Source organism: Schistocerca gregaria, unplaced genomic scaffold, assembly GCF_023897955.1.
Source record: "Schistocerca gregaria isolate iqSchGreg1 unplaced genomic scaffold, iqSchGreg1.2 ptg000169l, whole genome shotgun sequence".
Classification (NCBI taxonomy): Eukaryota; Metazoa; Arthropoda; class Insecta; order Orthoptera; family Acrididae; genus Schistocerca; species Schistocerca gregaria.
Window position 1 is genome coordinate 7,551,191 of NW_026061724.1, and position 13,687 is coordinate 7,564,877.

Genomic DNA, 13,687 nt, shown 5'->3' on the forward strand with positions numbered 1-13,687 from the left:
AATTAAAACCATTGGACGACAATGATATTGAAGATATGAATATTCAGACTTCATAGACGTAGAATTTGACACTTATATAACACCAGAACAAGACCTAGAAAATGATGGATTCCGACTACTAGATGTAGATAACCGAACAATCCTACCAATAAATACAGAAGTACGAGTATTAACAAGAGCATCAGATGTTCTACACTCATGAGCAGTTCCTGCATTAGGGGTTAAAATTGATGCAACGCCAGGTCGGTTAAATCAAGGAACATTCACAATAAATCGACCTGGATTATTCTTTGGACAATGCTCAGAAATCTGTGGAGCAAACCACAGATTTATACCAATTGTAATTGAAAGAACTTCAGTAAATTTATTTATTAAGTGATTATCTAAGATAATTTAAGGAGTTACTTAAAATAAATAACATTAGAGTGTCAATCTAAAGTAACTAAAAAAAATTAGTACACCTTGAAATTCATCAGATGACTGAAAGTAAGTAATGGTCTCTTAAACCAAATAATAGTAAATTAACGACTACTTCTGATGGGGAAATTATATCCAAATCCCTCAAATATCCCCTCTTATATGATTCTCACTATTCATTATATTTTCAGCTACATTAATCTTGTTTAATCAAATAAACTTCTTCTCATTTAAACCTAACCTTATTAAAAGAGCAGAAAAAGGAACAATTGAAATAAAAAACTTAAATTGAAAATGATAACAAATCTATTCTCAACATTTGACCCATCAACTAACATCTTTAATTTATCATTAAATTGAACTAGAACATTTCTAGGACTATTATTAATCCCATCACTATTTTGACTTACACAATCACGAATTAACATTATCTGAAATAAACTAAATTTAACCTTACATAATGAATTTAAAACACTTCTTGGACCAAAATCATTTAATGGAACCACATTCATTTTCATCTCAATTTTTATTATAATATTATTTAACAATTTCATAGGATTATTCCCTTATATTTTTACTAGAACAAGACATTTAGCATTAACATTTGCAATTGCCCTACCTATATGGCTAAGATTTATATTATTTGGATGAATTAACCATACTAATCATATATTTACACACCTTGTACCACAAGGTACACCGCCTGCATTAATATCATTTATAGTACTAATTGAAACAATTAGTAATGTTATTCGACCAGGTACATTAGCAGTACGGTTGGCAGCAAATATAATTGCAGGACACTTATTATTAACCTTATTAGGAAACACAGGACCATCTATAGCAATAAACTTAATCTCATTACTAATTATTGGACAAATACTTCTATTAATTCTAGAATCAGCAGTAGCAATAATTCAAGCCTATGTTTTCTCAATTCTAAGAACTCTATATTCTAGAGAAGTATATTAAACCTATGTTAACAACTCACTCAAACCACCCATTCCACTTAGTAGACTATAGACCTTGACCATTAACAGGAGCAATTGGAGCAATAGTCCTAGTATCAGGACTAGCAAAATGATTCCACCTATTTAATATTAACTTATTCATAATTGGATTTGGAATTACCCTACTAACTATAATTCAATGATGACGAGATGTAGTACGAGAAGGAACATATCAAGGATTACATACAGGATTTGTATCAATTGGATTACGATGAGGAATAATTTTATTTATTGCATCAGAGGTATTATTTTTCGTTTCTTTTTTTTGAGCATTCTTTAGAAGAAGATTAGCACCAACAATTGAACTAGGAATACTATGACCTCCAATAGGAATTCAACCCTTTAACCCTATACAAATTCCATTACTTAATACAGCTATTCTTTTAGCATCAGGAGTAACAGTAACATGAGCACATCATAGTTTAATGGAATCTAATCATACTCAAGCACTACAAGGATTATTCTTCACAGTGTTATTAGGACTATACTTTACAATACTTCAAGCATATGAATATTGAGAAGCACCTTTTACCATTGCAGATGCAGTTTATGGATCAACATTCTTTGTTGCAACAGGATTCCATGGTTTACACGTAATTATTGGAACAATCTTTTTATCAACATGTCTACTTCGACACTCAATAAATCAATTTTCACCAAGACATCACTTTGGATTTGAAGCAGCAGCATGATACTGACACTTCGTAGACGTAGTATGATTATTCTTATATATCTCTATTTATTGATGAGGTAGATAATTGTTTTTCTAGTATAAATAGTACATTTGACTTCCAATCAGAAAGCTTGATATAAATCAAGAAAAACAATTCTAATTCTATCAACAAGAGTTTTCATTAGATTTATTATTCCAATAATTGTTATAATCCTGGCAACAACACTATCAAAAAAATTAATTAATGATCGAGAAAAAAGATCACCATTTGAATGTGGGTTTGATCCAAAAAGATCAGCACGAATACCATTCTCAATACGATTCTTCCTAATCGCAGTAATCTTTTTAATTTTTGATGTAGAAATTGCACTAATTCTACCAATTGTAATTATTTTTAAAACTTCAGACATTATAATCTGAACAGTATCAACAATATTTTTTATTCTAGTTCTATTAGGAGGACTATACCATGAATGAAACCAAGGAGCATTACAATGAGCAGAATAAAGGGTTGTAGTTAAATATAACATTTGGGTTGCATTCAAAAAGTTTTGATATTATCAATCAACCTTAAATAGAATAAGAAGCGAAATATTGCAGTCAGTTTCGACCTGGAAGGTATGTACTACCCTTATTCTTATTAATTGAAGCCAAAAAGAGGCGTATTACTGTTAATAATATAATTGAACTATAATAGTTCCAATTAAGGAAATGTAAAGCCAATATGAAAGCTGCTAACTTTTTATATTAGCGGTTAAACTCCGTTAACATTTCTAAAATTTATATAGTTTAAATAAAACATTACATTTTCACTGTAAAAATAATATATCTATATTTATAAATACTTAAAAGTAAAAATACTTCCTTAACATCTTCAGTGTCACACTCTAATTATAAGCTATTTAAGTAAACGAAAAACAATATTACCAAAATAAATATTCAAAAAATAAAAGTTAAAAGATAAATCTTGAAATTAGAATCATATCAACCTTGAATATAACCAATTAAATAAATAAATAATCTATATAAACCTTGACCACCAAGTAATTCACCTCAACCATAATCAAATGACTTAGATGAATAATAACCTATTTTTAAAGGAATATATCTAATAAACTTAGTTGAAAGAAAAGGTATAAATCATATAGAACCAGCAAATCTAACAAAAGAAAGTATACTTAAAGAAAATAAATTATGAGAAAAATCAAAATTAGAAATAAGATAACCTAAATAAGCACCTAAAATAACAACTGTAATAGTTAAAAACTTTAAATAATAAGGTAAAGCAATCACATGAGGAATAGGAAAAATTAATCAAGATAAAAGACTACCACCAAAAACAGCAACAAACAATAGACCAATTATTCCAAATGAAATATAATAACCCTTATCATCAAAAGAAAATCTAGAATAAAAATTATTATCACCAGATATTGAATAATAAAACAAACGAAAAGAATAAGAAGCAGTTAAACCAGTAGAAAAAAAATAAAGAAAAAAAATTAAACAATTAATTCATCTTAAACAAACCATCTCAAGAATTAAATCCTTTGAATAAAATCCCGCTAAAAAAGGTATTCCACACAAAGATAAACTAGAAACATTAAAACAAACTGAAGTTAAAGGTATGAAATTAACAATTGATCCTATAAAACGAATATCCTGAGAATCCTTCAAATTATGAATTATTGAACCTGCACATATAAATAATAATGCCTTAAATAAAGCATGAGCCAATAAATGAAAAAATGCAAGCTTTGGATAACCTATAGCCAAAATTCTTATTATTAAACCAAGTTGTCTTAAAGTAGAAAGAGCAATAATCTTCTTTAAATCAAACTCAAAATTAGCGCCCAATCCAGCCATAAATATAGTTATACAACCAATTAAAAGTAAAAATCAACCACAGTTATAAGTATCCAATATTGGTCTAAAACGAATTAATAAATAAACACCAGCAGTAACAAGAGTAGAAGAATGAACTAAAGCAGAAACAGGAGTAGGAGCTGCTATAGCAGCAGGAAGTCATGAAGAGAAAGGAATCTGAGCTCTCTTAGTTATAGCTGCTAAAACAATTAATATAGTAATGAGCTTTATTTCAAAAGAATTAGAAATAAAATCATAATAATAAATATAATTTCAACCACCAAAATTTAACATTCATGCAATAGAAATTAAAATAGCAACATCACCAATACGATTAGAAAGTGCAGTTAATATACCAGCACTATAAGATTTTACATTTTGATAATAAATAACTAAACAATAAGAAACTAAACCTAAACCATCTCAACCTAATAAAATTCTAATTAAATTAGGACTAATAATTAAAAAACCTATAGAAAGAATAAATATTAAAACAATAATAATAAAACGATTTATATTCTTTTCACCAGATATATAATCCTCTCTATAATAAATAACCAAAGAAGAAATATATATAACAAAAGATATAAATATAAGAGATATTCAATCCAAAATTAAAGTTATAACAACTATAGAACCATTTAAATTGAAAAGCTCTCACTCAACAAAAACTCTATAGTCAATTATTAAATAATAAATACCTAAAATAAAAATTATAGTTCTCGAAATAAACAAAGAAAAAAAACTCAAAGAACAAATAGAAAATAAATTCACGGCCTAAGATGAAAAACTTCATATCATTGATTCCACAAAACAATATTTTTAATTAAAATACTTAAGCAAACTAAACAAAGAAATATTCACCCTTTAAACAGAGAATATTTAAAGGCAATCAATGTAAAAGTAAAAGATGATATTCACGAAAATAACCAAGAGAACAAGTATAAACACCAGAATAATAATTCCCATGCTGAGAATAAGAATATATATACAAAGTATAAACAGCTCTAAAAAAAGATAAAAAAATCAAAGCAAAGAATCTAAAAGAAGATCAAGATATAATTCTATTTAATAATCTAATTTCACCTACCAAATTTAAAGAAGGAGGAGCAGCCATATTTGATGATCTTAAAAGAAATCATCATAAAGCCATTCTTGGCATCAAATTAATTATACCCTTGTTAATTAATAATCTTCGTCTACCTAAACGTTCATAAATAATATTAGATAAACAAAATAAACCAGAAGAACATAAACCATTAGAGAAAGAGAACCTACACAACCTCATCAATTCATAGTCATCAATCCACCAATAACCATTCTAATATGAGCAACAGAAGAATATGCAATTAAAGACTTTAAATCAACCTGACAAAAACAAATAAATCTTACAATAACACCCCCAGATAAACCTAAAGACAATCAAAAATAATTAAACTTTAAACCCAAATAAGAAATAACCTTTATAACATGAAAAATACCATAACCACCTAACTTTAATAAAACACCAGCAAGAATTATTCTACCTGAAATAGGGGCCTCTACATGAACCTTAGGAAGTCATAAATGAACCAAAAACATAGGTATCTTAACTAAAAAAGCCAAAATTATAAATACATAAAACATAAAATAATAAGAACCAAAATCAACCAATAAAGGAAAATATAAAGTATTAGAAAAATCATAAACCTTAAATAAAACTAATAATAAAGGTAATCTAGCAACCAAAGTATAAAAAATTAAATAAACACCAGCCTGCAAACGCTCAGGTTGATAACCCCAACCCAAAATTAAAAGTAAAGTAGGAACTAATCTAGCCTCAAAAAAAATATAAAAAGAAAGAAGACTTAATCTAGCAAATGAACAATAAAGCATAATTATTAAAATCAAAACCATAAAAACAAAAAAATTAGAATGATATGAACTTAAATAAACTGAACCTCTAGCAGTGATTATTAAAGAACAAATCCAAAAACTAAGTAAAATTAAACTAAAAGAAAAATAATCAATACCAAAATAATATCTAATTATATTCAAATCAGCATATGAATAAACACAAATTATAAAAACAAAACCCGACAGAAACATTAAAGAATGAACCAACCATCAACAATTATTTAATAAACAAAGAGGGATCAAAAAATAGTTATAAATAAATACTTTAACAGGAAAAAAATAATCATAATCAAACTCAATAAGAAAAACAATAACTAACATAAATAAAGAAAGAACAATATATTCTAATCTCAAAAGAACCATTAATAAATGTTTACGTTTAGAAGAAAAAACATAAACACCAGCAAAATAAATCAATAAAGAAGTAAAAATAGAGAATATAAACATTAGTTTTAATAGTTTAAAAAAAACGCCGGTCTTGTAAACCTTCAAACCTTCCTAGTTGGATTAATAACAGGAACAATAATAGAAAGATATTGATTATCATATATTTTATTTTTAACATTTCTTGGTGGTATACTAGTATTATTTATTTACATTACAAGAATTGCATCAAACGAAATATTTCAGCCTAAATCAATCACTATAATTATTACATTAATAATGTGAGTATTTATCATATTAATATTAATTATTCTAGATATATCTATATTTATAGACTTTTTCAAAAACACCGAAACTATAAATATTGATAATTCAATCAATTATCAAGAAATAACAATATCTTTAGAAAAATTATATAATAGACCAACATTCATTATTACAATAATAATAATAATTTATTTATTTTTAGCACTACTAGCAGTTGTTAAAATCACCAATATTAATCAGGGACCTATTCGTAAAGTAAGATAATTACTAATGAATAAACCCTTATGATTAAGACATCCTTTAATTAAAATTATTAATATCTCTTTAATTGACTTACCTGCCCCAACAAATATTTCATTTTGATGAAATTTTGGATCCCTATTAGGGTTATGTTTGGTAATTCAAATCGTAACTGGACTACTTTTAGCTATACATTATACATCAAATATTGAAATAGCATTCAGTAGTGTAGTACACATCTGCCGAGACGTAAATAATGGTTGAATTATCCGAACCTTACACGCAAATGGAGCATCTATATTTTTTATTTGTATTTACTTACATGTAGGACGGGGAATTTACTATGGATCTTATATATATATATATACATACCTGAATAATTGGTACAGTGATTTTATTTTTAGTTATAGCAACTGCATTTATAGGATATGTCTTACCCTGAGGCCAAATATCTTTTTGAGGTGCAACAGTAATTACTAATTTATTATCAGCAATCCCATACTTAGGAACAGATTTAGTCCAATGAGTATGAGGAGGATTCGCTGTTGATAATGCAACATTAAATCGATTCTTCACATTCCATTTTGTATTACCATTTATTATTGCTGCTATAGCAGCAATTCATTTATTTTTTCTTCACCAAACAGGATCTAATAATCCTCTTGGACTAAATGGAGATATTGAAAAAATTCCATTCCATCCATACTTTACCTTTAAGGTTTCTATTACATTTGTAATAATAACATCATTATTAATTATACTATGTTTAATTAATCCTTACCTATTAGGAGATCCAGATAACTTTGTACCTGCCAACCCATTAGTAACACCAGTTCACATTCAACCAGAATGATATTTCCTATTTGCATATGCAATTCTACGATCTATCCCTAATAAGTTAGGAGGTGTTATTGCATTATTTTTATCAATTAGAATCTTAATAATTTTACCATTTTATAATAAAACACCATTCCGAGGCATTCAATTTTACCCTATTAATCAAATTTTATTCTGAATTATAGTAGTTGTTGTATGCTTACTAACGTGAAGTGGTAAACGACCTGTTGAAGAACCTTATATTATAACAGGTCAAATCTTAACAATTATTTACTTCACATATTTCTTAATTAATGTCCATGTCGCAAACGCATGAGATAAATTAATTAAGGAATAAAGTTAATTAGCTTAGGAAAAGCATATGTTTTGAAAACATAAAATTAGAAGTTTAACTCTTCTATTAACTTTTCTCAAAAAATTTCACTAAACAAATGAGATAAATAAAATCTTTAAACCAACAAAGAAAATAAAAAAATTCAAAGATAAAGGTAAAAAACTTTTTCAAGCTAAGTACATTAATTTATCATAACGGAACCGTGGTAATGTTCCACGAACCCAAATAAAACCAAAAGATATAATAGCAAGCTTAATAAAAAATATAAAAGAATAAAAATCACCGCCCAAAAAAATTAAAGCCAATAACATTCTTATGAAGGCAATTCTAGTATATTCAGCTAAAAAAATTAAAGTAAAACCACCCGCACCATACTCAATATTAAATCCTGAAACTAACTCAGATTCCCCTTCAGCAAAATCAAAAGGAGTACGATTAGTTTCAGCTAAGCAAGAAGCAAAACAAGCTAAAGCTAAAGGAAAAGAAATAATAATAAATCAACAATAAAGCTGATAGTTTATAAAATCAAACATATTAAAACTACCAATTAAAATAATTAAAGACAATAAAATTAAAGCTAAACTAACTTCATAAGAAATTGTTTGAGCAACAGAACGAAGAGAACCTAATAATGAATAATTTGAATTAGAAGATCAACCAGCAATTATAACAGTATAAACACCTAATCTAGTACAACATAAAAAAATAAAAATCCATAAGAAAAAGAACACATATAAGTTAAATAAGGAAAAATTACTCAAACGGCTAAAGAAATCATTAAACTAAAAACAGGGGAAAAATAATAAAGTAGGTAATTAGATATAATAGGAATTGGCTGCTCCTTACAAATTAACTTAATAGCATCTCTAAATGGCTGAGGAATTCCAACAAAACCTACCTTATTTGGACCCTTTCGAATCTGAATATAACCTAAAACCTTACGCTCTAATAAAGTTAAAAAGGCAACACTAATTAAAACACAAATAACCAATAAAAGAAAATTCAAAATAAATATAAATAAATCATAAAGTATCAATACTATTTGTAGAAAAAATCTACATAAATGAATTCTAAATTCATAATATTCTTATCTTTATTATCTTTAGGTGGACTACCACCATTCCTTGGATTCTTACCAAAATGAAATGTAATACAATCATTAATAGAAAACAATATAACAACTATTATAACTGTATTAATCTTTAATTATATATAATAGAGAAGTTGTTGTGGTCATACATAGGGACGTTTCTTTTTTTTTTTTTGTTAATGTTTGTGGTTTTTTTCTTTTTTTTTCTTTAAATATTTGAATCTTTTATTTTTTCCTGAATTAATAGATTTAAAATTTTCTTATTTTTTATTTTTAAAAGTTTTATTCTTGCTTGTTTATTCACTTTTTCTTTGTATTATATGTAAGTTTTGTTAGACTAAATGTTCTTTTTGCAGTAATTTGATTTAATTATCAAGTGATTTTGGATTTAGCAATTGATTTAGTATCGGCATAATTCGTGCCAGCAGCCGCGGTTATACGATTGATACAAGTGAATATTATTGGTTAAAACAGTTGTTTATATTATTAGGGTTGAAATATAAATTTGTAAGGTGAAATGTTAAAATTTATTTGTGGCCCTTTTTATGAATCTGTGAAATTTAAATAATAAACTAGGATTAGATACCCTATTATTTTAAATGTTAATTATATTTACCAGGGTACTATTAGTTAAGGTCTTTAAACCCAAAGAATTTGGCGGTATCTCATTCCATTCAGAGGAACCTACCCCATGATTGATAATACACGATTTACTCTACTTAATTTATTTGTTTGTATATCTCCGTTATCAGAGAATCTTTTTAGAGTTATAATTCTCAAGATTTATAATTATAAAATATTTCAGGTCAAGGTGCAGCTTATAGTTAAGAGGAGGTGGGTTACAATAGATTTTTGTTTATAACGGATTTGATAGTGAAATACTGTTAATGAAGGTGGATTTGATAGTAATTTAATTTATTTAATTTAACTGATATTGGCTCTGAGATGTGTACACATCGCCCGTCGCTCTCATTATTGATTATTCTATTTTATTTTAAAGTAGCTTCAATTTAGATGAGATAAGTCGTAACATAGTAGATGTACTGGAAAGTGTATCTAGGAAGAGTTTCAAGATATAACTTATTAGTAAAGTGTTTCATTTACACTGAAAATTTTTCTGTGCAAATCAGGATATCTTGATTATTTATTTTATTATATTTATTTTTTGTTTATTTAATTATTTAATATAAATAATTTTATTGTATTTTTGTCTTAGTATATTTTATAGAATTGATTTTTTAAATTATAGTTTATTGGTAATGTAAGTGTTTTATGAAATATTATTTTACATTTTTTTAAGTAGATTTTATTTATTGTACCTTTTGTATCAGGGTTTATCAAAATTTTAGTATTTATTTTACTTGTCTCGATTTGGGTTGATTTATAAATAATTTATAGTTAATGTATCATAATTATTATTAAATTATTTATAGAAATGAGATGTTAATCGTTTCCCAAGATATCTAGTTTCTTAAGAAAAAATTTAATTTTTTAAAGTTATTTGTTTTTATTTAATTTTTTAAGTAAAAATATTAACTTATTTATTCTTTAAGGGATAAGCTTTGAAGTTAATAACCTATAATTTATTTTATAGAAATATATTAGTAAGCTTTAAGCCAGCTGTCTTTAAGATTACGTTTTAGTTCATTATTTTTTATTTTGATTTTATAAATATTTTAGGTTTTTTATTAAGATTATTAATTTAATTTTAAAATTTTTGTAATAATGATAGAATTAGTATATTTATTTGTATGAAATTTTTACCTTGTGAACTTATTATAAGGAACTAGGCAAAATTGATTTCCGCCTGTTTATCAAAAACATGTCCTCTTGTTTATATTTTGAGGTCTGGCCTGCTCACTGAGCGTATTTTTAAAGAGCCGCGGTATTTTGACCGTGCAAAGGTAGCATAATCATTAGTCTCTTAATTAGTGGCTGGAATGAATGGCTTGACGAGAAATCAACTGTCTCTTAATAAATTTTTGAATTTAACCTTTGAGTCAAAAGGCTTAAATTCTTCTTTAGGACGAGAAGACCCTATAGAGCTTGACATTTTACTTTTATATAGTTTTTTGTTTGTCTTTCTATATTTAATGATGATGTTTTGTTGGGGTGACATGAAGAATAGATAAACTCTTCATTATTATATCATTTATTTATGTTTGTTATTTTGATCCATAATTTATGATCATAAGATTAAGTTACCTTAGGGATAACAGCGTAATTGTTTTTGAGAGCTCATATCGACAAAGCAGATTGCGACCTCGATGTTGGATTAAGAAAAATTTTGGGTGCAGGAGCCCAATGATTAGGTCTGTTCGACCTTTAAATTCTTACATGATCTGAGTTCAGACCGGCGTGAGCCAGGTCGGTTTCTATCCTAAGATTGTTAATCCATATTAGTACGAAAGGACCATATGGTTAAAATATTTTTTGTTATATTGATTAATATTAATTTATTTACTATTTTGACAGATTAATGTGTTGAATTTAGAATTCATTTATGTAGATTTTTTCTACAAATAGTATTGATACTTTATGATTTATTTATATTTATTTTGAATTTTATTTTATTGGTTATTTGTGTTTTAATTAGTGTTGCCTTTTTAACTTTATTAGAGCGTAAGGTTTTAGGTTATATTCAGATTCGAAAGGGTCCAAATAAGGTAGGTTTTGTTGGAATTCCTCAGCCATTTAGAGATGCTATTAAGTTAATTTGTAAGGAGCAGCCAATTCCTATTATATCTAATTACCTACTTTATTATTTTTCCCCTGTTTTTAATTTAATGATTTCTTTAGCCGTTTGAGTAATTTTTCCTTATTTAACTTATATGTGTTCTTTTTCTTATGGATTTTTATTTTTTTTATGTTGTACTAGATTAGGTGTTTATACTGTTATAATTGCTGGTTGATCTTCTAATTCAAATTATTCATTATTAGGTTCTCTTCGTTCTGTTGCTCAAACAATTTCTTATGAAGTTAGTTTAGCTTTAATTTTATTGTCTTTAATTATTTTAATTGGTAGTTTTAATATGTTTGATTTTATAAACTATCAGTTTTATTGTTGATTTATTATTATTTCTTTTCCTTTAGCTTTAGCTTGTTTTGCTTCTTGCTTAGCTGAAATTAATCGTACTCCTTTTGATTTTGCTGAAGGGGAATCTGAGTTAGTTTCAGGATTTAATATTGAGTATGGTGCGGGTGGTTTTACTTTAATTTTTTTAGCTGAATATACTAGAATTGTCTTCATAAGAATGTTATTGGCTTTAATTTTTTTGGGCGGTAATTTTTATTCTTTTATATTTTTTATTAAGCTTGCTATTATATCTTTTTGTTTTATTTGGGTTCGTGGAACATTACCACGGTTCCGTTATGATAAATTAATGTACTTAGCTTGAAAAAGTTTTTTACCTTTATCTTTGAATTTTTTAATTTTCTTTGTTGGTTTAAAGATTTTATTTATCTCATTTGTTTAGTGAAATTTTTTGAGAAAAGTTAATAGAAGAGTTAAACTTCTAATTTTATGTTTTCAAAACATATGCTTTTCCTAAGCTAATTAACTTTATTCCTTAATTAATTTATCTCATGCGTTTGCGACATGGACATTAATTAAGAAATATGTGAAGTAAATAATTGTTAAGATTTGACCTGTTATAATATAAGGTTCTTCAACAGGTCGTTTACCAATTCACGTTAGTAAGCATACAACAACTATTATAATTCAGAATAAAATTTGATTAATAGGGTAAAATTGAATGCCTCGGAATGGTGTTTTATTATAAAATGGTAAAATTATTAAGATTCTAATTGATAAAAATAATGCAATAACACCTCCTAACTCATTAGGGATAGATCGTAGAATTGCATATGCAAATAGGAAATATCATTCTGGTTGAATGTGAACTGGTGTTACTAATGGGTTGGCAGGTACAAAGTTATCTGGATCTCCTAATAGGTAAGGATTAATTAAACATAGTATAATTAATAATGATGTTATTATTACAAATGTAATAGAATCCTTAAAGCTAAAGTATGGATGGAATGGAATTTTTTCAATATCTCCATTTAGTCCAAGAGGATTATTAGATCCTGTTTGGTGAAGAAAAAATAAATGAATTGCTGCTATAGCAGCAATAATAAATGGTAATACAAAATGGAATTTGAAGAATCGATGTAATGTTGCATTATCAACAGCGAATCCTCTTCATACTCATTGGACTAAATCTGTTCCTAAGTATGGGATTGCTGATAATAAATTAGTAATTACTGTTGCACCTCAAAAAGATATTTGGCCTCAGGGTAAGACATATCCTATAAATGCAGTTGCTATAACTAAAAATAAAATCACTGTACCAATTATTCAGGTATGTATATATATATAAGATCCATAGTAAATTCCCCGTCCTACATGTAAGTAAATACAAATAAAAAATATAGATGCTCCATTTGCGTGTAAGGTTCGGATAATTCAACCATTATTTACGTCTCGGCAGATGTGTACTACACTACTGAATGCTATTTCAATATTTGATGTATAATGTATAGCTAAAAATAGTCCAGTTACGATTTGAATTACCAAACATAACCCTAATAGGGATCCAAAATTTCATCAAAATGAAATATTTGTTGGGGCAGGTAAGTCAATTAAAGAGATATTAATAATTTTAATTAAA

At 26.7% G+C, this 13,687-nt stretch overlaps 2 long non-coding RNA genes across 2 annotated transcripts in view; both read right to left on the bottom strand.

The window, feature by feature from the left end:
• Window positions 1-10,322: 10,322 nt before the first annotated feature.
• LOC126302196 (uncharacterized) overlaps window positions 10,323-13,687 on the bottom strand; it is a 153,461-nt gene continuing 150,096 nt past the window's right edge. The window contains exon 2 of the long non-coding RNA XR_007553112.1: window positions 10,323-10,590. This is a non-coding gene — a long non-coding RNA (uncharacterized LOC126302196). The remainder of the gene's footprint in view (window positions 10,591-13,687) is intronic.
• Window positions 10,696-13,687, bottom strand: part of LOC126302202 (uncharacterized) — a 139,852-nt gene continuing 136,860 nt past the window's right edge. Inside the window, exon 2 of the long non-coding RNA XR_007553119.1 lies at window positions 10,696-11,007. This is a non-coding gene — a long non-coding RNA (uncharacterized LOC126302202). The remainder of the gene's footprint in view (window positions 11,008-13,687) is intronic.